The sequence below is a fragment of the Orcinus orca genome, chromosome 1 (genome assembly GCF_937001465.1).
Source record: "Orcinus orca chromosome 1, mOrcOrc1.1, whole genome shotgun sequence".
NCBI classification, from domain to species: Eukaryota; Metazoa; Chordata; class Mammalia; order Artiodactyla; family Delphinidae; genus Orcinus; species Orcinus orca.
The window spans coordinates 128,936,500-128,961,189 of NC_064559.1; the positions used below are offsets into that span (position 1 = coordinate 128,936,500).

Here is a 24,690-nt window from a genome sequence, read left to right on the forward strand (position 1 = left end):
GAGCGGCTGGGCCCGTGAGCCATAGCTACTGGGCCTGCGTGTCCGGAGCCTGTGCTCCACGGCGGGAGAGGCCACAACAGTGAGAGGCCCGCGTACCACAAAAAAAAAAAAAAAGAATCCCAGTGCAGGGGACACGGGTTCGAGCCCTGGGCCAGGAAGATCCCACATGCTGCAGAGCAACTAAGCCCGTGCACCACAACTACTGAAGCCCGAGTGCCTATAGCCCGTGGTCTGCAACAAAAGAAGCCACCGCCATGAAAGCCCACGCACCACAACGAAGAGTAGCCCCCCTGCTCGCCGCAGCTAGAGAAAGCCCACACGCAGCAACGAAGACCCAACGCAGCCAAAAATAAATAAATAAATAAACTGGGGGGGGGAACCACTACGAGTAGGGGACTTCCCTGGTGGTCCAGTGGTTGAGAATCTGCCTTCCAGTGCAGGGGACGTGGGTTCGATCCCTGGTTGAAGAGCTGAGATCCCACATGCTGTGGGGCAACTAAGCCCACGTGCCGCAAGTACTGAGCCTGCGTGCTCTGGAGCCCATGCACCACAGCTAGAGAGAAGCCCCTGCGCCACAACAAAAAGCCCCGCCACGAAAAGATCCCGCATGCCACAGCTAAGACCCGACACAGCCAAAAATAAATAAATAAATAAGAACCACTAAGAGTAAAGAACAAGAAAGGCATTAAATGCCCATTTGCCAAATGAACCTGAACTCCAATAAGCTGTGTGCTACTGGTTTTGTCTAAAGGCTTTCTGTATTTACTCACTTCATAAGTGCTCTTGGGCGCTCGTTGACTGTTGGTCGGCTCGACAAGCTGTTTTAAGATACAGAGAGGAGGGGCTTCCCTGGTGGCGCAGTGGTTGAGAGTCCGCCTGCTGATGCAGGGGACACGGGTTCGTGCCCCGGTCCGGGAAGATCCCACATGCCGCATAGCGGCTGGGCCCGTGGGCCATGGCCGCTGAGCCTGCGCGTGTGGAGCCTGTGCTCCGCAACGGTAGAGGCTGCAACAGAGAGAGGCCCGCGTAACGCAAAAAAAAAAAAAAAAAAGATACAGAGAGGAAAGCAGCAAGCCTTTGCTCTCTTCAGTCTTTGGTCTAGACAAGTAAACCCAACGTGCAGCAATTGCAAGTTCTTTCATCCTGCTGAGGCTACAAGAATTTCCACATTCCCTGACTGGTGTGACGCTCACTATCATGGTAGAGGTGAAAGCGAAGGGGTGCTGCGTGACATGTAACTCTGACAACTTCCCAGAGGAGAAATATGTCTGTAATGCTCAGGAGCATAGTAGGTTTCCAAAAGGACAAAAAAGTCAGTGGTGTTGATTGGTCCTAGTTATTTGTGTTCCGTTACCGTGTGCGAGTCACAAATTTATTTTTCACCCAGATAACAAAATAAAAGCAAGTCAAATGTGTAAGAATTTGATACTGACACTGTAATCATACCCTTTTGTGGAAAGATCTGCCTCCACCTTGTCCAAGTAATCTGTACTCCCTCCAAAAAATTGGTCACATTCTGCCTGGGAGAAACATGCTTGATTCTCACACATGAGTGATACCAAAACAGTTTCAGCTTGCTTTGTGGGAAAACATCCACATGGCCCAGGTTCACTGACATAAAAGTTCAATGCCTTATCAATGTTATAAAAACAAGTCTTCAGTATCATTAGGGATTTAGACTTTGTCTAATGCCCAATAGTTAATTTTGATTACTACTGTAAGTGTATCCTTTTTATTCATTGTATTTTGCCAGTGCATATTACTAGTTTAGCGAGTTTTTATTATCTGGCGGGATGGGGGGAGGGGGTCCGCAGGGCTGGGGACTATGTGAATTTTATAAAAAATCTTTTTCTCCAAACTCGTAAAGGGACTATAAATGAGTAAATGCTGCCATTTTGGCAAAATAGATTCTCAGTGGTTGACAATTAAAAGGGAGTATATCAAAAAATCAAAACTGTGACTGGGAAAATTAGACCTGGATCTCCTTAAAAAAAAAAAGAGTGGGGGCCCCATAAGCAGAAGATGTATTAGCTGCAGAGAGAGGGAGGGGAAAAGGGAGAGAGAAAGGGAAAAAAGAAGGAAGGGGGAGGGGCAAAGAGGAGAACTAGGAAGATGAACGCTTTAGAAGGTGATGTGAAAAGGATGATTTTTATGAAGTGAAGGAAACCAGGATTTAGGAATTCGACTTTATTTCTAGAAGAAGATTGATTTATCAGCTTTTTACACATAGAGAGACCTGAAACTTTATTCAGTAATAATACAAGGCCTGAGGTTTGCTTCAAAATAACGTAGGAAGGGGCTCCCTGGTGGCGCAGTGGTTAAGAATCTCCCTGCTAATGCAGGGGACACGGGTTTGAGCCCTGGTCCAGGAAGATCCCACATGCCGCGGAGCAACTAAGCCCATGCACCACAAATACTGAGCCTGTGCTCTAGAGCCCGCGAGCCACAACTACTGAGCCCGCACGCCACAACTATGGAAGCCCACGTGCCTAGACCCTGTGCTCCGCAACAAGAGAAGCCACCACAATGAGAAGCCCACACACCACAACGAAGAGTAGCCCCCGCTCACTGCAACTAGAGAAAGCCTGCGCGCAGCAACAAAGACCCAATGCAGCCAAGAATAAATAAATAAAATAAAATAAAATAATAACATAGGAAGGGGGAAGAAGCTGGGGAATGGATGGAGCTGACTTGACCGTAGGTAAATAATTGTTGAGGCAGAGTTGTGGGTACAGGATTTGGCATTTTATTCTATTTTTGTATATTTTATACTCTCTATAATAAAAGTTAATTTTTAAAATGTGATTGGTAGATAATATATCAAGATACTTGAAATTTGCACAGTACTCAATTAAGGAAAAAAGGACAGAAGTAAAAGGGATAAATAGGAGCGAAGGGAAAAGAAGAAAAGAACTGGAGCTAAGTAGAGAGAACAGAGTTGGTGAAGGACATGAAGAGAGAAGATAACAGGTTCTAAAGTGATATGTTCAACAAATGCATGACTTCAGAATTTGTTCAGGTGAGAGAAGCACAGAACCTAAAACTTCGGTGTCTTTCACAAGATACAAGTGGTTTTCTCTTAGACCTTCAAATAGAGGGAGGCAGGCAGAGCTGCTGGGCCCCTCCGTGTGAGGCTCCAAACTCCTCTTGTTTTTGGATTGACTTAATTTTAATGTTTTTTAATTTTTATTGGAGTATATTTGATTTACAATGTTGTGTTAGTTTGAGGTGTACAGCAAAGTGAATCAGTCACACATATACATATATCCACTCTTTCTTTAGATTCTTTTCCCATTTGGCCATTACAGAGTATTGAGTAGAGTTCCCTGTGCTATACAGTAGGTCCTGGTTAGTGATCTATTTTATATATAGTAGTGTGTATATGTCAGTCCCAATCTCCCAACTTATCCCTCCCCCTGCCCATCCCCTGGTAACCATAAGTTTGTTTTCTACATCTGTGACTCCTGTTTTGTAAATAAGTTCATTTGTCCAAACTCTTCTTCTGTGGCTCTGCTCCCCACAGCTGGGACCCCCTCGGTCATGCCATGGTCTGGGGTGGCCACTGGGGCCCCAACCACCAAGTCTACATGTGGTCAGGAGAATGGGGCTCAGGCACACCCCACTGGCTGAAATTTAGTCGCATGAGTGCTCCCAGCTAAAAGGGGGGCCAGGAAATGTCATTTTTATTCTTGGAGGCCATGTACCCAGCTAAAGGTGGAGGAAGAAATGAAGTATTCTCGTCATTATTTCTTTCTTATTATGGAGAGAGGGAAAACAGCACCAGGAGACAGCTGGCAGTCCCCGCATGAAGTCAAGTTTTGACCAAGAGGTTAAGTAGTCACATACCATAATTCTGTAGAGCTCACCCTTTCCGTGTCCCTCGACCCCCACCTTTACTCCTTGTCTCACTGTCCCATTCTATTTTTCCCACAACATTTACCATTACCTGAAATCTCGTTTATTTGCTGACAAGCATCTCATGGTTGCCCCAGAGAGAGCAGGATGGCCTCCCACCAGTACCACCAAATTGGTTCAGATGTCCAGAGTGACGAGGACACACAGGCCCCAAAAGGGTCTGAGAGGGTCTGTTACTCACAAGCTGAGATTTTCTGGGAAGAGCAGGGCCTGAATGAAGGCAGGGGCCATTGGCTCTGGGGTTCATCTGGTTAAGGGCGGGGCTGGGCTGGAGCTCTCCTCGGCACCACAGGGGTTTCTGTGGTCTGAAGGAGAGAGGGAGTGCCCAGACTTTCTTACCCACTTTCCCAGAGGTGAGACAGAGGGGAAAGGTGGGGGGGGGGGCCTTGAAAGCTGTGGGCAGTCTAACATCAAAAACAGAGTCAGGCATGTCTACTGTCTATCTCCACTAGCATTCTAACTCCCATGAAGCCAGGAGCCCTATCACCTCGGTATCCTCCACGTCTAAAACAGCACCTGGCAAATCAGGAATGAACTAAACATATATTTTAATACAAATAAACTCACTGCAAAATTTATAAACTCTTCATAACAATTGCGTATTCAACTGGATCACGCAGTGCCTACCATATGCTAGTGACTTCGTGAGGACTCAGGCATTCAAGACTATTAAATAAGACATCACTGCCCTCCAGGAGCTCCAAATCGTCTAGGAGACATCAACCTTTCCTGGGGTGGGGTGATGAGTGTCCTGCCAGGTGAACGGAAGGCCATCAGAGGAGGCCCAGGAAAAGCCTGGTTTGGCTATTGTGTTAGAGGTTCCCCATCACAGGGCCAGGGGAGGAGGAGGAAAACTACAGGGAAAGATGGCTGGAGAGAGATCTCCGCTTTCATTCTTAACAAGCCTTTATTGAGCGCCTTACTATGTGCTGAGTATTACACTGGGTCCTGGTGAAACTGTGGTTGCAGTGAAGTGAGGGAGACAGGTCTTAAAAGACCACACATTTGGCAATGGGCAGCCTGTTGAAATCATGGAGTAGATGAGATTGCCTGCCCACATCTCAAGAATTTCACAATGAAGGTGATGTTATTTCTCAGCAGTTGGAACAGAGAAACACTGGTTTGCCAGTTTCTAACACAATCTGCGTCAGAACGATAGTTGCTTTGTGGTAGTGTCTATGTATTTCCCCGTTGTTTTCATTTATTTGTTTTACTCTGTGTTTAGTGAGGAGAAAAATCAAGCCGAGAAAACAGAAAAAAGTTTCCTTTGTGGCACTATTAGCACTTGGAAGGGTCTCTGTCTCTTGTCTCTGTCTCTCTCTCCTTTGGAATATAAAAGCTATCTGAGAATAAAACACTGGGCTAGAATACTTTGTCTATTGTTGTTTCAGATAAAATCCTGCTATATTTATGTGATTCTTAGTGCCCTTTGAAACATTAATTGGCCAGAAATTTCTTCATTGATAGCTTCATTACTTTTAAAAGGAACATTATACTTCTGGAATAGGCAGAACCAGGGTTCCTACTATTGGGATCATATTACCAAATACTTTGTCCTTAGCTCCAATTCTCCTTTTTCGTAAGATATTTTCCCACATCTTTGCCTGGTGAATTCTTATTCATTCTTCATGTCTGAATCCCACCCATCCTTCTGAGTCTGAGTTGAAGACCCCTCCTCTACTTCCCCTCCACCTATCATATTTACACACCTGTCAGGCTGCATTATAGTTGCTCATGCGTCTACAATCCTGGTAGGGTATGACTTTCATGAGAGGAGGGGATGTCTCTCTTCCATCTTTGAAAGTATCTCCGACTCTTAGCACAGTGACTGGCATACAAAAGGAACTCGATATTTGTAGAATAAATCGAAAATGAGTGAATGCATGGTCATAGTGTCAAAGTAAATAGACTGTGCTTTGTTTTTCTTGTTACCTCTACTCTGATTCCCACCAGTTTTTTTCACCCTTGAATATGTTGATACACATCAACATCAAGCAAGCAGATTACTACCCATGTCTTTACTTGAATCACATTCAGAGGAATGAAGAAAGCATGAATGGGCAAAGGAAAGAGTGGATTACTCCTAACGAAGCCCCACAGTTTCATACAGGGGAGTGAAAAGGGAGATGAAGTATATTGTCACATTTACAGTAACTTTTAACCTGTGAGTAACAGTAGTCCACGGTTACCATTTTGCTTGACTATATTATGAACAAAGAAAAAATGAATTTTAAAGTAATTATTACAGCTAATACACAATACTAAGTCGGGAAGTCACGTGGTAGGTAAATCTATATAGTGTCTATGTCCCAAACTGAAATGGGAGCCCACATGGTACATGATCCAGTCTGGCTAGAAATATATCGTATTTCCACCTGAATATGTGACTGGGGTATATATTTTATTTATTATTCAGGTTAATACTCATCATTTTAAGCCTTAGTTTTTTTGTTTTTTGTTTTTTTGTTTTTTGCGGTACACGGGCCTCTCACTGTTGTGGCCTCTCCCGTTGCGGAGCACAGGCTCTGGACGCGCAGGCTCAGCGGCCATGGCTCACGGGCCCAGCTGCTCCGTGGCATGTGGGATCTTCCTGGACCGGGGCACGAAGCCGTGTCCCCTGCATCAGCAGGCGGACCCTCAACCACTGCGCCACCAGGAAAGCCCAATACTCATTATTTTAAAAATAAAAATGTCACTTGACAACAGGATATTATATATAACAATGCAGCTGTAGTAATTAATTCGAAGTTATGGGACTCAGATTTTCCACTGTGTAACTCATGATCATTTAAAAAGATTCTTTTCTTTTCTCTTTTCTTTTTCTGATACTTCAACATGTTGTTGACCCATGATTTAAGTTAAAAGATAGATTATGTTGAAGGGACGGGGGATTGATGGGAGAGAGGCCCAGGGAACTTTTTGTCACGATAGAAACATTCTATTTCTTGATTGGGGTGGTAGTTGCATGAGTTTATGCCATTTAACCATACTTTTAAGAACTGTGCATTTTATTTTATGTATAATATATCTCAATTTTTTAAAAAGAGTATTGGTGGGAACAGAAAGTGTATAATATTTTTATAAGATTTCTTCATTTTTCTGAATTTGACCTGAGTATGCCCTCGACTTGAAAGCTGAAGGGAATTATTCTTGAAATAACTGAAATATTGAAACCTTGCTGCTGCTTGATTTTTATGTATAACAACAAATCTTGGCAAGAAAAAGCTGCAGGTTTCAAGTATCTTCAAATGGCACCAACTTGTCTCTCTGTGAGTAAGATGTTAATACAAATGAAGAAGACCATCCCTTCACTCAGGGCAAGTTGTTTTTCGCCTAAAAGCTCAGCCTACCATTGTCTGTTGATGTAAAAAAAAAAAAAAAAAAAAAAGACCGATACAAGTACACCTCATTTTATACAAACTAAAGAGCAATTATTCAAATATTATTAATGCACTAGATGAGCTCACTATTACAAATAATTTTATGATGACTTTTCTGCTAGGTGAGGAATGTGTAATGACATAGACCGTCTACCATTTGTACATCAATTCTTAGATGCACATAGTTTTTTACATTTTAACATCTCTGGAATTGAAAAGCTTTATACCATGGATGGTACCTTCTATTGGCCATTGGCCAGGCAGCAGAGAAGACTGATGTGGCTTGCACGTGCATTAATTTGGTTGTTTTCCTTGATGACTTGATTTCTGGTGAGATCATGAAAATAGCAGCATCAAAATTTGCAGAATGGCAGAATGGGTATCAGCAACTTGGAAAAAGTTCTAGAATTCTAGCATTAGTGGAGCATCTTTTTTTTTTAAGAAATACTGTCTCACTGATGCTTTCGTTGGAACAAAGGATGACAAAAACAGACACCAGTGAAAAAACAGACACCAGTGCCTCCGAGTTGCTGTATGATTCACAGTCGACAGACACAGAATGTGAAGTTGTTTTAGGACTACTTTAGTTATTTTGGTTATATCTTCCTGTTTATGTGTGCACAAGAGTGATATTTGATAATGTACATCTACATAAGTCTAAAAAAGCTTTTTCAAGAAGTGTAAAATAGAAACATCAAGTGATAAGAAAGTGAGCCACAGTACAATTGGCAGCATATTTTGTTTTGTTTTGCAGTGGTACATAAAATAATGACCCATCTTACAACTGATGGCGTCTTAGAATCTATTAAAGCTGATCTTTGCACTTTTTGCATGCTTGCTTTTCAGCCAGGGGGATGGTAGAAGAGCAGGCAAGAAAGCCTTGTCATCAAATAATATCTTAAATTTATAATAATACCAATACTTTGTACTGAGTGGCTACTAAGGGCAGCTGCTATGCGAAGTGCCTATGTATATCATTACACGTAATTCTCCCCAAAAAGCCTGAGAGAGAGTTGTTACTGAGCAGACCTTTATCCCTTCTGAGCCATTAAATAACATGTCCAAGTTAAGTTTGCAAAACCGAATCTGAACCTAGTTTTGAATGACCCCCAAAGTTCTTGATCTTTGTATAGTAGATTCTTCCCCTGCCTCTCCCCCCACCCCACCATCACCGTAAGTTCAAAGTGAAAGCTTACAGAAGGTGGAGAGAGAGAGAGATGAGAATCCGGGCATCACTCAGTTTCTGTTCAGGTTGTTCTTGAAGACAGCTTCATCCTTGATCTGGTGATACAGTTCTTCCTTCAATTATGTGCACAAAATACAATATATAATGACTTTTTTCCCAAAGTGATGCCCTTAAAAAAGCACATTAAGGGAATTTCCTGGTGGTCCAATGGTTAGGACTCGGAGCTTTCACTGCCAGGACAAAAACATATTAATAAGTGATTTGCAATTGTTAAAAAATATTTGTGTATTCAATCTCAGACAATCAGTACAATTTTATAAATCAAAAATTAAATTCTTTAGTCAAAACTGTGACTTGGAAAAACAAAACATGAAATGTGATTGGAAAATTATATTATTAAATATTTCTTCCAAAAGCACTAAGCATTTTTTTTGCAGCAAAAGTGGAAGTGATTCAATAAAGTAACTTCAAGTTATATATAATGTATTTGAGGAGATACTCCTCAATATTATTCTTATTTACTGGTGTCATGTAATTCCCTGGAGCAGCTATTTCCTAACTCAGTTCAACTATGGTTTGGAATTTTTTATTGCTTTCTATGATACCTAACTTTCTTATACTCAAGAAATTATTCAGGGGCATAATTTCTCTCATTTGATCAGTACTTTGGGTAGCATTTTAATAAAAGAAATCAAGGAAAGAACAAACCTACCTTTACTAAATACTAAATCTACACAGCCTTAAATGTTCACAGCGACAGATGGGGGTCCACAGGACCACATACTGGGAAGGGCTGTACCAACCTGGCTTGCTGACTCAGCCATCGCAAGCACACGTTCTGCAAGAGGAAAGATTGCCTTTCAAATTCCCCAACCCCAGATCTCCAAGCATCACAGCATCTTAATTATTCACATGTAGAGAGGCCCAGGTACTGTGCTAGTCCCAACAGTACATAAGTAAATGACTGTGAGGGCCAGGAGGAAGCAGGCTCTCCGTGCAGCTCACAAGCAGCTAGCAGCAGTGATCATCAAAATGTTAAACACTAATGCAGCTTGGGCTCTGACCAATCTAACGAACATTAGGCATAAAGATCTATACTGGCTGCAGCAGTGCACCCTGGCTGAGTGTCACCCCAGGAATGGTAGCTTGAGTGACTAGTGCAGCTTTATAGGTTACAAATATAGTTTGAAATACATTATGTCACTTAATCCTCAAAAATTATGTTATGTAGGCATTACTATCATTCTAACTTATAGGTTAGAAAATTGAGGCTTACAGAAGTTAAGTAATTTGCCATAGCTCACACAACTAGTAAGGGAAAGAGCCTAGATAAACTACCTATGGCTGCTTAACACAACCAGTTTGTTTTATTCTGTGGTTTCTCTTTCATTCTTAGGGCTAATTATAAGGACATGAAACTCACTAACATTGACTTTTTTTAAGCTGTTCTATCTATTGAGAAATTAGAAAATAAAAAGTGACAAAAAATGTTGATTCGGTACTTCAGCTTCATGTTATTCAAGTCACTCAGTTATCAGCAGTTCTTATTAAATGACTTTTTTCTTGGCCTATGGAAATGTTAACGACTAGTACAAGAAATACGTGCATAAGACACTTTCAGTGATATTTTTGTGAGGCTCTTCTTCACTGCTCTCATCTTCTGCTACTGTCAGCATGTTAATCTGTATTGAAAAATATGAACCAAATAGCTAACTTCCTGGATGAAATTTATGCTACAGGTTTAATCTTAGAAAGCAAGGCATGAAGTCATTGAGTCTTTTATAGGAGGATTAAAAATTCACTTACCCTAGAAAGAAAAGGCTGTGGTTCAGAAGACTTCAACATAAACTATGTAGATACTCCACCCTCACAGAGGCGAAGCCTGTGTCCTGATTCCTTGAGTGTAGGCAGTGCATAGTGATTTCCATCCAAAGAGGGCAGAATGGGGGAGGCCGGTGTGCAGGGAGTAACTTTACAGTGGAGAAACCTGACAAATTATATTTCATCCGGGTGATCAAGGTCAAAATCAAAAGTGATAAGTCAGGCTTCTCTGGTGGCCCGGTGGTTGAGAATCTGCCTGCCAATGCAGGGGACACGGGTTCGATCCCTGGTCTGGGAAGATCCCACAGGTCGCGGAGCAACTAAGCCCATGCACCACAGCTACTGAGCCTGTGCTCGAGAGCCCATGAGACACAACTACTGAGCCTGCGTGCCACAACTACTGAAGCCCACACACCTGGAGCCCATGTTCCACAACGAGAGAAGCCACCGCAGTGAGAAGGCTGCAAAGAAGAGTAGGCCCTGCTCGCTGCAACTAGAGGAAGCCCGCGCGCAGCAACAAAGACCCAACACAGCCAAAAATAAATAAATAAATAAAATAAATAAATGTATTAAAAAAAAGTGATAAGTCACATTAATGGTATGTACCTTTGACATGATGTGATTAACATGGCATTCTGCAAGATGGTTTTTCAGAGACTCGCAGATCTTCCCGGTCGGCCAGCTTTCCAAATAAAGTCCTACTCCTTGCCTCAACACCTTGTCTCCGATTCACTGGTCTATCGTGCGGCCAGCAGAGGGAGCTTGGACTCAGTAACAAATTCGGCTTAGCCAGCCAGGAGCCTTGCTGCTCCTGGCTAACTGGCCCCGGTCAGGGGAATACTGGGGCAAGGCCCTAGCAGCTGCCAGGACCATTTGTCCTGAGGATCTTCCCTCCAAAGTTCCCTGTAGCGGCACTGGCTACCCCAGAGCTTGGCAGTTGAAGCAAGGAACCGACAAACTTCAGTTTGTGGCTATGAGTCGATGGACTCGATTTGATTCTGGAGGGTAAGTCGAACCGGCGTGCATGCCGGGAACATATTCCCCCCATAATCTGGGCTTTTCCTTTACGGACCAAACCAATCTGGTTGGGGTACCCTGTTGGAGGGGGTAATTGTTGGACTCTACCTGATCCCGGGAACTGGTTCGCTGGGAACTAGTTCGTTGGTTTTGTAGGGTAAGTCTACCCGATCTGGGAACTAGTTCATTGGTTTTGTCTTGGTTTTGTGTGCATCGAGGCTAGAATTTGTGCCTTTTGTGTTGGAATTTGTCTGCGTCTTTTGTGTCTTGGTGTTATCAAACTTTTAAAGGTGGAAAATACTCCATCTATCCCTAAGGAGAGGCCTTTGGGGAATATATTAGATAAATGGGCAAAACATAGCCGTGAGCCTATAACTAAGAAAGACATGATATACTATTGTAATAAGATGTGGACCCAATATATGTTAGGATCAGAAGAACGATGGCCCCTGAATGGCTCACTCAATTATTATACAATCTCGCAGTTAGAAATGTTCTGCAAAAGAGCAGGGAAAAGAGGTAAGATTCCATATGTAGGAGCATTTATGCTATTGCATCAGGAGGAAAAGGAGTCAGAGGGCTGCCACCTTATGGTGCAGTGGTCTGAAAGGAAACACAAAGGGAAACCTGTTCTACAAGGGAAAAGAAAAAGAAAATGCGAGTGGGGACATGTTATTTCAAAACTTAACCCCCCAACCCAGCCTGTTCATCTCCCCAGTGGCCGAGTAGGCTGCACGGGCAGCTGTTCCAACTGACCCCGCCCCCTCCCACCCCGTGCCGCCAACAGATTCACCACCTCCTGTTTCCCCTACCTGTGGGGATCAAATACAAGTTTCTATGGTAACCCCCAGGACACAGGGACCTGGTTTAGTATCACCATCTAAGACCCAACAGGGCACCCAATTTGGACCGGAGCCACTTCTGCAGCAGGGCAATTTCCCGTGCCCCGATATCCTGTAAAAGGCCAGGGGACTCCCTTGGACTTAAGGCGTCCGATTCTGATTTCCCCACAGGAGCCCCAGGTAACATTGACAGTGGGGAACAAGGTGATTGATTTTCTAATAAATACGGGTGATCTTAAGAGACTTATAAATATTAAACAAAGGGGAAACAAAGTCATCCTAGGAGAAACTTGCCTATATCTTTGAGATACAATGTCCTAACTGGTCTTCTCAAAAACACTTATTTCTGCCATCTTTTTAAAATGCAAATTTTGAAAAAGAGCGTACTAAATAAAAAGTAATTTAGAACTTGACTTGTTTTCCATAAGTATTAGTAGAAAGGGTTTAACCATCTGAACAAGTGAGCTTAATTTTTTCCATCTGCCAGAAACCCAACTTTAATCCAACCTCTTTTGTAAACTGATGGGGTTTACATTGCTGTACCTGACTTGGGCTGGAATTTTGAAATGAGAACTATGATGTCTGTTTGTGTGTTTGTATGTGTTTTTGTCTTTGGGTAACATTGCTGAGGTTAGTCTGTAAATGAGCTCTATTTAATTGGCTTAAAGAAAAGTGCTTACAAACCAAACAATTCTAAATACAAGAGAAATTAAGCTAAATGAGTTTCAGGTTCATGTGAACTGGGAAATATTTAGTATTAAATTAATGCCTGGTATTCATGTTTAAGTTTGTTGATCTAATTAATAGAGACATGTCTTTAGAGCCATCAACATTAAGTATAGTACTTTCACTGCACCTAGGTTTAATAGAAGTTAAATGAAATCTTGTTAGATTTGTTGCAAATTTGTCAGCAAGAAAAATAACTTGATATGATGAAACTTTAAAGTAAATAAAAATAAGAGATTTTAGGTAAACTATAAGAATAATTGTGTTCTAAAAATCATCTAAAATAGGTTCTCCAGATTTTGGTAACTATTACTTGCCTCTTGGTTGTCACTAGAAATTAAGGTTTTCAAGAGTTGGGGATTCTAATTTAAATATATAATTAAAGCTACTGAAAATAATAAAACATTTCAGTATGGTAGAATGTGTGTTTTCAGTTAAGAATGTATGAGGAATGGAATTACATTTTGCTGAGAAAGTTTTGTACATGATCAGGATTAACTAAGATTGATGTTAACTAAGTAAATGGATTTTTTTTCTTTTTTTAGATAAGCTAATACAAGACTGGAGTTTGATCTCTCTGTGTTAGAAGTGCTTCTTTCGATAACAGATTATATAAGTTTCTGTGCCCTTAAGTGATCCATATTTGTTTTCTTTTAATCGTTTTGTGACTTTGGTTAAATGAATAAGTACTCTTTCACAGTGACCTACGATCCTGTTGTATTTTAAAACCTTTCTGATATTTTTAACAAAATTCCCAAATATCAAAATCTGACTAAAGCTTTTTAGCCTCCATCTGACTCTGGTATACTTCGAAAGAACATCTCTGAAACATCTCAGAGAGAGATGTCAAACTAAGTTTATTTCGTATGTTAAATTACTTCAAAAACATTGTCAAGTGACTGGAGATGAACCTTAGATTACAGAGTATGGATAAATGTCATTTATATAGATATTCCAAATTTTATATGGAATCCCTAACATCTGATATGTCCTGATATGTTATCAATCATAATACTAGTTATTCTAAAATGTTATATCCAAAATTACATTGTACTCAAATCTTTAACCATGCTATTTTAAGTTTTTTGTCCTGATGCTTTTACAAAATGAAAATTCTTCAAGAAGACTGATAAAAAGGAACTTTTTAACAAATATAAGTTTCTGATAGCCTTTAGATAATATCACTGGACTGGGTAACAAATGACAAAACTAAAGGGAAACCTGATTATTTCATCCAGATCAATGGGAATTAATTACGTGGGAATGAATGAACTGGTAAACATGATTTATAATTTTATGACTTTGGGAAATATTCTGGCTTTAATCTTTGTTTTTCGGAAAAATCTTTTCTCTTATGCTGTGACCTACAACAGTTGATAAAGTATGCCTTTGTAAACAAAGAGGAAATGTTTATCTTTTTCTCTCTACCTGACCCTGCCAGAATTTGTTTTCTCCAGCTGGCTCTCCTGTGGACTTCATACTATGCTAATCATTGTTTTAATTAGTTCTTTATTTCCAAATTGTTTGTGCTTTGTATCTCCCTGCTGCACTGTGTCTTTGTCAATGTTACTAGCTGCATTACTTATATCCTGTCTATTTTATGAGTGTTGTCTCTTGCAGTACCAAGTGTGTAACCAGGCCTCCAACAAAACTTCTATGGCTAAACATCTTAAGGAAATAGATCACTTTTATAACATAATTGTAATAATGCGATTCTAGGTATGGGAAGAAGCAACAAGGGAAAATGTCTCCTGGATCATAATTAAACAGAGGATCCAGAGAATCTTTAATTATCAATAGGGCCTAATCCAAAAATTAGCACTTGGAGTGGCATATCAAGAATTTTCGCCTGACCTGCGATGAGCCTCCCAGCACAGTGGGACAAAATTTGATCATGAAATGTCTCTCAACTATTGGTCAAATTCGTGACCAAGAGGAGAGGATCAGTCATCAGCGATCGCAGCCCTCCAACCTGAGCCGGTGAGCCCTGAGGAAACGCAGGAAGGAGAAGAATACCTGCCATCTAGCAGCCATCAGACTGCAGCCACTCCCTATGGTGAGCTCTGAGGAAACTCAAGATATGAAAATCCAGGATACAGGCCCCAGATAGCTGTGGTGCATATCAAAGAAATGATTTCAGTGAGCCCAGACTCTTGCATCTTCCCATACATAGAAAAATGCTAAATTCCTTAACTTGAGATGTGGCCTCCTGGGCTTGAAGACCTCAAAATTCCTGATAACTCTCAACTTTTAGGTTATAAATATTTTCAACTCTACAGGCATAAAGTAGACACTTCCAAAGTGTAACACGAATCTCAACATTTGGATCACTGACACCCGACGGTGGACACTCCCAGAAAGATCCATCAGACGGAAGAGTTAAAACGTTGTCACCCCTTTTTCCACAAGATTGTGGAATGGACATTGACAGTGGGGAATTGTAACAGGAAAGAGCTAAATCAGACTCCATGTTCAATCTGTTTCTTTGACTTTAACCTTTCCTTTTCGTTGCTCTTGTTATTTTAATCATACATAATGGCCTGCCTCAGGGAACCCTGCCCCTCTGCCTGAATGTTAAAGTGCCTTTGTTCAGCTCACAGGGAGAGGATCCGACCCCACCCACCTGTGGATGGCTTCAAGAAAGAAGAAATTAACACATCCCCTCCCTGAGGCTGGCCATTCCAGGGGATATTTGCAAAACTTCTGGCCTTTTTACTTTACTTCCTCATCTCCTCCCCCTCTCTGTGCTATAAAAGAAACTGGCATCCAAACCCCGATAAGATGGTTTCTCAGAGGCACCAGTCTGCCATCTTCTCTGTCTGCCGGCTTTACTTGCCTTAAAAAAAAGAAAAACAAAAACCGGCATTCTGGGGTTTTACCCTCCAAAACTCACAACCCTAGTCTAATCATGAAAAGCGTTAGACAAATCCCAGTTGAGGGGCATTCTACAAAAAAATACCCTGACCAGTACTGCTCAAAATGGTTGCGGTCATCAAAATCTAGGGAAGTCTGAGAAATTGTCAAAGCCAAGAGAAGTCTAAGGAGACATGATGACTAAATGTTATGTATCTTGGATGGGAGCCTGTAACAACAAAAAAATATCAGGTAGACGCTAAGGAAATCTGAATATTGTAGGAACTTTAGTTAATAATAATGTATGAACACTGGTTCATTAATTGTAACAAATATACCAATACTAACGAAAGATGTTAATAATAGGGGAAATCTTGTGAGGTACATGGAAAACTTCTGTACTATCTTTGCAATCTTTTTTTTTTTATCAATCTGAAATTGTTCTAAAGAATGAAGTTTATTTTAAGAAAATAACTCATTTATCATTTTGATATTTCAGTAGGTGATCGCACTACACCAGGCCTTCAGTTAATTCAAAATTCCTAAAGAAGCAGATAAGATGAGGCTGGAATTCCTCGGAGCTACCCTTGCTGGTTCTCAGGAAGCCCACCTCCTACATCACCACCACCCCTACTTTATCCTACTTTGGTTTCACAGCCAAGGTTCTTGTAAGAAGAGTGTAGACTTACCGCCTCTACTCCACCTTTCATTCACTCTTCAAACCACTGCAGTCATGTGACTAGCCAGCCATAACTCCAAGTCGAAATCCAGTGGATCCTTCTCAGTTTTCACTTATTTAATCTGATAAAGATTGAAAGTATTGATCACTCACTTCTTTAAAACTCCCAGTTTCCTTGCCACAGTCTCTCCTGTTCTCTTAACTTTCCTTCTCCTTGGCTAAAAAAGCTGCCTATCCACCCTCCACTATTTTTTTTTTTAACATCTTTATTGGACTATAATTGCTTTGCAATGGTGTGTTAGTTTCTGCTGTACAACAAAGTGAATCAGCTATACATATACATATATCCCCATATCCCCTCCCTCTTGCATCTCCCTTCCACCCTCCCTATCCCACCCCTCTAGGTGGTCACAAAGCACCAAGCTGATCTCTTTTTAAATCTGATAGAACTTGAGCTTCTTGGTCTGGAGAAGGGTCATTTAGTTGTGCAGATATAGGGCAAGTAGACATGCATGACTTACTTTTTTGTCTTAGCAAAAACTGTCTCTCCCATTGGTGTGCGGAGCTAGACACTGGGGAGGAGGTGACTCAGTCCCTACAAGGAACTGAAGGCCTGCTTGAGGAAAAGCCATCAGAACCCCAAACTCCAGACTCCATGGTTCAAAGTCAGGGAAGCCTGTTAAGGATCCATCAAGGAGTCCTGAGTAGAGTCTGCTAGGGGAGAAGTGACCAAGGAGTCCAAGAGCTGAATATACCAGGAAAATAAGATACAGCAGCACAAAGACCACAGAATTCATGGGGGTGGAAGGTGGGTACATTGTTTTCAGCACACAGTGGCAGAATTACCTCCCCAACCATCCTGCCATTGCTGTTGCATGTTGGGGGAAAATTGCTGCACATAAGTGTGAATTAAGGGTAGCTGTGACCCTAATACCCACCGCTGTGGTCTGCACAGTCATCTAACAGGCCAGCAAGGGCATCCCAACACCATCCATCAAACTGCAGGATTTGTCTTCAATGGTAATACCCTGTGGACTCAAGAAACAAAGGCAATGGACTTACCAGACTCCAGTGCTCTCTCCAGCTGACGCTTGGAAGAAGACTGACCAACAAAGCTCCCAATCCTTGGGCTGAATCAGTACCTGCCATTAATGGACATTTTTGAGGAAGGAAATTATGAAACCTTGCTAATACAGACTCAGTCAATTTGTTAAACAAAAGATGTGATCATATTTGTACCCTAAATTTCTGAAGTTCACACCAGCCACACAAGTTCTGCTCACTCTACCTAACCCTTAAATATTGCTATTTTTGAAAATTTTGTACTCCACCTGGATAATTCCATCCAGTCTGTATCTTTATTACCTCCTTTATCCAATGTCTCCCATATCTCTATCTAGAAAAAAGGATTCTGAGCTATGTATTACCTCCAACTGCCTTCTTAACTTCATCTGGGTGTTCCATAGGACTGCAAATGCAGCCTGTCCACAAATGATTGTATTTCCCCAAAGTGCACCCACACACCCACAAAAAACATATTCCCCTACCCTTACTAGTGGCATTACCCCAAACAGAAATATGGGATTCTTCTTAGTTGCCTCCTTTCCATCACCTCCCACATCTAATCTCTCCTCTTCTTACTACCTTCTCTTGTTTGCCACCTTCTTTGCACTAATCCAGACCCTCACTGCTTCTTGCCTGGACTTTGCAATTGCCTCTTGATGTCTTACACTTCCCCAAGCATGCTAATTCCTCAATTTGAAACATGCTTCCCATTTTCCCACTGTGTGCACCTGTCTTTTCCAACTCATAATTGGTTTCTCCAGAAGGCTTCCTTCACTTCCCAAGTCAGGATTAGCGGCCTCTCTTGTGAGATGCCCTATCACAGTGCTTATCACGCTGTACCCGGTTCTTGTTTATCGTCCTTGGGAAACTGTGGGCTCCTGAGGGAGGGGTTGTCTCATTCACCATGGCAGCCCCAAAATCCAGCACAGTGCCTAGCACTCAGTAGGTATCTAATAATTTGATGAATAAATAAATGAATAAACATTAACTTTTGCTCCTGCCTTTTAGTCTTCCCCCTCCAGTCCATCCGCCACAGTCCATTCTCCACATGTGATTCTAAAACATCATGTTACTCTACAGCTTAAAACTCATCATTTATTTTCCTATTGTTCAAAGTAGTGTATCTGAAACAGTGTTCCATGTTCCACTGCTCTGAGAAAAAAAGCAAGGCTAATGATATTTTGCTTCTAAAATTTATTGAGAAAAAGAAAAGCGGCCCTCAACCTCCAGGAGCTGGCCTGCTACTATCAGCTATGCCTTAAGATTCTACTGTTGAACACAAACAGTTTCATAGACCATCAGCAAGAGACAAGGCTGCTCTTTGACTGTGATGGGTCAGGACAAAAACAAGGCCACTCCATAACCATGTCTGCACAGAGACATAACATGAACAGTGTCCAAACCACAAAAATGGCCAAACATCCTCCTATCCTGGCTGATATGAGTGACTGCTGCTTCTTTACCCATTACAGGCTAGCCTCCAACTAGTCTTCTCTCCTTTGAGTTAAGATTTATTAATCATACTCAATCATAGAATTACTTGTTTTCTGACAACATTTAATGCTAAGCAAAGCCCCACTTCCTCAAACTCTCCTGAAGTCACTTAACCCGAACCCCAATCCTACAATAAACCCTTTCTAACACCATCTTACTGAGATGCACAGTTCCCCGTGGTGTACATTCTTCCTTTCTGCCATGAGTAATAAACCCACCTTCCTTGTTCAACCACAAGTATGTTCCTGGTGGTCTTTGGCTGGAGGGCATTGGCAATATTTTGTCCTATATCTAAGTAAAATACTAAACGTATTTATATTATTGCTTATGTGACTCTAAGAATGACAAGAAGTTACGAACACCTGATGTTTGACCTGTCCATTGGTATAGATCCAGCATTTACCAACTAATTAAGCATTGCTTTATGTTGTCTATTATCATGTCTTATCATTTCACTGTTTTTTTAATATTAACAGCATATCTTGGAGATATTGTCAGTTCAGTTCCAGACCATCATAATGAAATAAATATTGCAATAAAGCGAGTCACACAAATTTTTTTCATTTCTCAGTGCATATAAAAGTTATGTTTATACCATGCTGTAGTCTATTAAGTGTGCAATAGCATTATGTGTAAAAAATGTACATATCTTAATTTAAAAATACTTTATTGCTAAAAAATGCTAAACCATTATTTGAGCCTTCAGTGAGTCATAATCTTTTTGCAATAGGAACATCAAAGATCACATCAAACATCAAAGATCACTATAACAACTATAACGAGGAAAAAGTTTGAAATATTGTGAGAATTACCAAAATGGGACACAGAGACACAAAGTGAGCAAATGCTGTTGGAAAAATGGTACCGATAGAAAATTGCTTGACACAGGGTTTCCAGAAACTTTCAATTTGTAAAAAACGCAGTATCTGCAAGTGCAAAAAAAGTTAAGCACAATAAAACAAGATGTGCCTGTATTTAATTTTATTACATATTAAACATTTATACTAAACAATGGAGCTTCCTGAATCCATCCAAACAGAAGGAAGTTTTTAGTTTGTTTGTTTAAAGGAGAGTTCTAAATAGGTGTCTGATCAGATACAGCTCAAATACCGGCTCCCTCCCTCATGAAGCATGAGCTTATGGGTGACACTTACAGCACACAGTGCAGGATGAACACGGCACTTCAAGTAGTGAGACGATCCAGACGCAGAACTAATCCTGTGGAAGCAGGAGCCAGTAGTCCCTTTCAGAGTGTTTGTACTAGTGTTAGGTCAACTCTCCCTTTGTCTTCTCCCGTCTCTATAAACGGACAATGCCTAAAAAATGTTCTCTACGAATGACAACATTCTTGTGCAGGTGGATTTTTTGTGGAAATTGGAAAAGGTCCAAGTTTCGTCTCTGGGCTCATTCCATAAATTGTGGGAAAGTCTTCGGGTTTTCAGAGGCTAGAGAATTAGGGATGTGTTTTGATCTAATTTTATCTAGATCTTGAGAGGAGGAAGAAGCTCCTTGATGCCATCTGGACTGTATACATAATCTGAAAAATAAGCTAAAACTTTTTGAACTGTAGTGGAAAATGGAAATGGCTGTAACTAGACTATGAACTCTTTGAGGATTGGCTGTTCTCTCCAATCCTTGGTACTCAAATTGTGGTACAAGGTGCAACAGCATTGGCATCACCTAGAAGCTTATTAGAAGCACAGATTCTAATCAACCCCAGGACCAACCCAGGATCAACCCCAGACCTACTGAATGAAAATCTGCATTTGAATAAAATCCTTGATATTTTGTATGCAAATTGAGAAGAACCTGAGTCAGGTACTATACCTCATTCACTGTTGAAGGAGAGAAAGGATAGAAGGAAGGAAATCAATCTTATTTCAAAAGCTCTTACACTAGATTATCGATGAGTATTTTAGGACTTTAACAATGAGGAGAAGATAGGAAAATATTTTTTAAATTAAAATGTATAAATTTTATGCAGTCCATGATATGTTCCTGTATTCGTTTGTCTCCTTTGTTCTCTAATATCTCACATCATTGTCACAAATTTCTCCCAACTAATTTTTTAACGTAAGTACTAGTATGGATAAAGTAGTACATTAAATCATATTTTTTATTACTTGACTAATTTGACATAAAAATGTTGCCAGCTTTGAATTAAAATTAAGGGCATCGATATTTTCTCTTTTTTAGCTACCCAGATAGCACTGTGGTTTTTATATATTATTTTCTTTTGATTTATGTTTTTAAGGTGATGTGGTTGTTGCCCTTGTTGTTGTTAGTATTCTCCACCAGAATTGAGCACCAACTTTCACTCATTTCTTTTTTTTTTTTTTGGTAGGAAGTTAGTTACCAAAAATAAACTGCATTAAGTCCATATTCAACTTTAGGATTTGGGCTCCCTTAAAATTGTGACATAAAATTACAAGCACCCTCCAAAATTTCTTTCAGCTTTAGGTAAAATTAATGTTGGAGGTCACAATGGCATTTGATAATGAACCTTGTGCAGAAATAGTCTTGTTGCTATAAGTACTTCGAGAATTCCAAACACTGGCTCTCCTCCTCCTTAGCAAAGATAAGAGAATGTTGGAAGCACTCACACTGCAGCAACCTCAAGAACAGAATAAACAAGGAACACTAGCCTGGAGGGGTAAAGACTTACTTAAATTTAATTGCCGTTCTCCTTAATGTTTGCTGAAGAGCAAGAAGTTCCCCCAAGATATTCAACTATTAACTACAAAATTTTGATTCTTACAGGCAATCAAAAATTATGTCAGGACCACACATCTTAGAAATCATATTTGTTATAGGAAATTATCTTTTTCCATGGCATCTAAAGGGTATCTATTATTTAAATGCTTATTATTTAAACCATTTAATTTACAGATGGTTTAGTATTTAAATTTAAATTGTTCACCATTCTTTAAATGAACTCAACAGCCTTGTACAAATTCTTCCCCCACGATACTGAGCGTGAAGGGTCATTTAGTCAGACTCCAGGCTTAGCATTCCACCAGCAGCCTGCTCAAAATAAGGGGTGCCCAGAGTAGATAAAATTCCAAGCACACCAGAAAGCCTCGTTCTTCCACAGAATCATAATTAGGCAATTGTTATTTATCATTAACTTATTAAAGACTTTCCTTCCAGCCTACTTACCAATAATTAAATAATATTTTTAAACACCAGCTTGGAAATAAAGTGTTCTGGGGGAAGTTGGGGAGAGAGTTTAATAAGTGCAGCAAAAAGCAAGTGTTTCAAATGTTTTAGGACAAATCTTAAATCTAATATTCTAAAGCCAGGGAGGGCTGTTGGCTTTGTTTTTGGGCAATGAATCCAAGAAGGGCCCAGAGGCGGAGTTTGCTCATTATTTTCCCTCTAAAGGCTCTTAGTCTTTATATCAAGCTAAACAACCATTGGGGCCACAACCCCAATGTTAAAACAACCATTGGGGCCACACACTCATATAGTTTTATTTTGAGTAATCTTTTCATTGATGTGCAGCATACAGAAGTTTGTACAAATCATATGAGGTTTCACAAAGCAAACTCATTCATGTAACCAGCACTGAGATCAAGAAACAGAACATGGCCAGCGTCCCAGGAGCCTCCATCCTGCCCTGCCTCGTCATTACCCTCACCCTTCTCCAGTGTAACTGTTTTTTTTAAATTTCGCTCATCATTTAATACTTTTGCACCTTACCATGTTAACCATTTGTCTTGTCAATATTTTTTGATATTTGTTTTGGATACAATGATTACAACTGTCATGTTTTTGATATATATTTTTGAAACTATTGCTGTAAGTTTGAATTATATAATTTTCACAGAGGTGTTAGAGTTTCAGTAACAGATTGGGATCAATGTAACTTTTAACATCACAGATCACTTTTGCCTGTTTTTGAACTTTATGTAAACAGAATCATATGGTATTCACTATTTGTATTGAACTTCTTTTGCTCAAAAATAGCATGAGTTCATGTAATTCATCCATATTTGCTTGTAATTGTAGTTCATACATTCTCATTGCTGTGTAATATTCCATTATGGGAATATATAACAGTTGGTTTTCCATTCTATTATTGATGACATTTGGGTTGTTTCCAGTTTAAGGCTATTATGAATCGTGCTGCTACATTATAGTTTCTTTTTTTCTTTTTTTCTTTTTTTTTGCGGTACGCGGGCCTCTCACTGTTGTGGCCTCTCCCGTTGCGGAGCACAGGCTCCGGACGCGCAGGCTCAGCGGCCATGGCTCACGGGTTCAGCTGCTCTGCGGCGTGTGGGATCTTCCCGGACCGGGGCATGAACCCGTGTCCCCTGCATCGGCAGGTGGACTCTCAACCGCTGCGCCACCAGGGAAGCCCTACATTATAGTTTCTAATCAAAAGTTATATAATCAGTTTGAATAAATAAATGTTTGGTAATACTTTTTTTTCTCATCATTATTTTCCATTATAAAGATGAGGTTATTGGATTAGATAGAGCAGAGATGAAACTTAGAGTCTAATAATCTATAATCTTAATAACCTTTCTTTGTATAAAAAGTAGCCTCTACATAGCCAAGTTAGCAACTGTATTAGTTTCTATTGATGCTGTAACAAATTACCACAAATATAGGGCTTAAAGCAACACAATTTGTTCTCTTATAGTTCTGGAGGTCAGAGTCTAGAATGGGTCTTAAAGAGCTAAAATCAAAGCTTTGGCAGGCCTGCCTTCCTGCCTAGGCCTGGAGGCTCTAGGGGGGGTCTGTTTTCTGCCTTTTCCAGCCTCTAGAGGCTGCCCATGTTCCTCATCTCCTGGCCTCCAGCCGGTGAGGCCCATCACTGCCAGCTGCATCTCTTGTCCCTTCTCTGATTCTCATGCCTCTCTCTTTCCCTCCATTAGAAGGACTTTTGTGATTACATTGGGCCCACCTGGATAATCAAGAGCCTTAATCACATCTGCAAAGTCCCTTTTGCCATGTAAGGTAACACATTCACAGATTCCAGGGATTAGGACATGGACGTCTTTGGGGGACCATTAGTCATCCTACCACACAAACCCTCTGAAATTATGTTCGGCTTCCATTTCCCAGTACACTTTTCCCCTGGCCACTTGACTGAAGTAAAGCAGACACTCAATATCCTCGTACCCTGTGATCTCAATTCGAAGATGTTTACAACGTCAGCTCCTGGAGGGTAGGGATTGAACAGCTTTGTTACCTTTTCCCCACCGCCTGAATAATCTCTGATACTCCGTGGGCACTCAGTGACTTGGTTGAAGGAATGCACGAAGTATCCCCTACATCCTCACGTCTTCTCCCTGCGAGGTGAGGAGCAGCCACGTGACACTGAAGGACCTGCAGCTGTGGTTTTATACACTGCTCTGGCCTTTGCCAAAACACGTAAGATCTCTCCATGCCTCTGTTTCCTCGTCTAATAAAGGGAGTGGCTGGCACAGGTAATATCTAGAGTATCTGGCCAACATTTATGTTCATTTTAAGTGGAAACAATGTTTAGGATATTCTGTAATGTGAAAAGGTCAGAATTCAAAATTTTATCAATGATATGATTTAAACTGACTGTAAAATTATGCACCATACTAATATGAAAGTTAATAATAGGGGAAACGGTTTGGCGTATATGGGCACTCTGTATTATCTTCATAATTTTAAAGTAAATGTTAAATTGCTCTAAAACAAAAAATTTCTTTTCAAAAAGCTGCTTGGCAATGA

General features: G+C 40.7%; 1 long non-coding RNA gene across 2 annotated transcripts; it reads right to left on the minus strand.

Annotated features, from left to right (window-relative positions):
- Positions 1-6,552: 6,552 nt before the first annotated feature.
- Positions 6,553-17,586, minus strand: LOC117202419 (uncharacterized). Of its 2 annotated transcripts, XR_004484758.2 has the most exons (5): positions 17,482-17,586; positions 16,430-16,541; positions 10,288-10,468; positions 9,194-9,319; positions 6,553-8,711 (listed from the first exon to the last, which is right to left on the minus strand). It is a non-coding gene; the product is annotated as an uncharacterized LOC117202419 (long non-coding RNA). The 2 variants fall into 2 exon arrangements; XR_004484755.2 differs by lacking the exon at positions 17,482-17,586 and having other exon boundaries at positions 16,430-17,222.
- Positions 17,587-24,690: the final 7,104 nt, after the last annotated feature.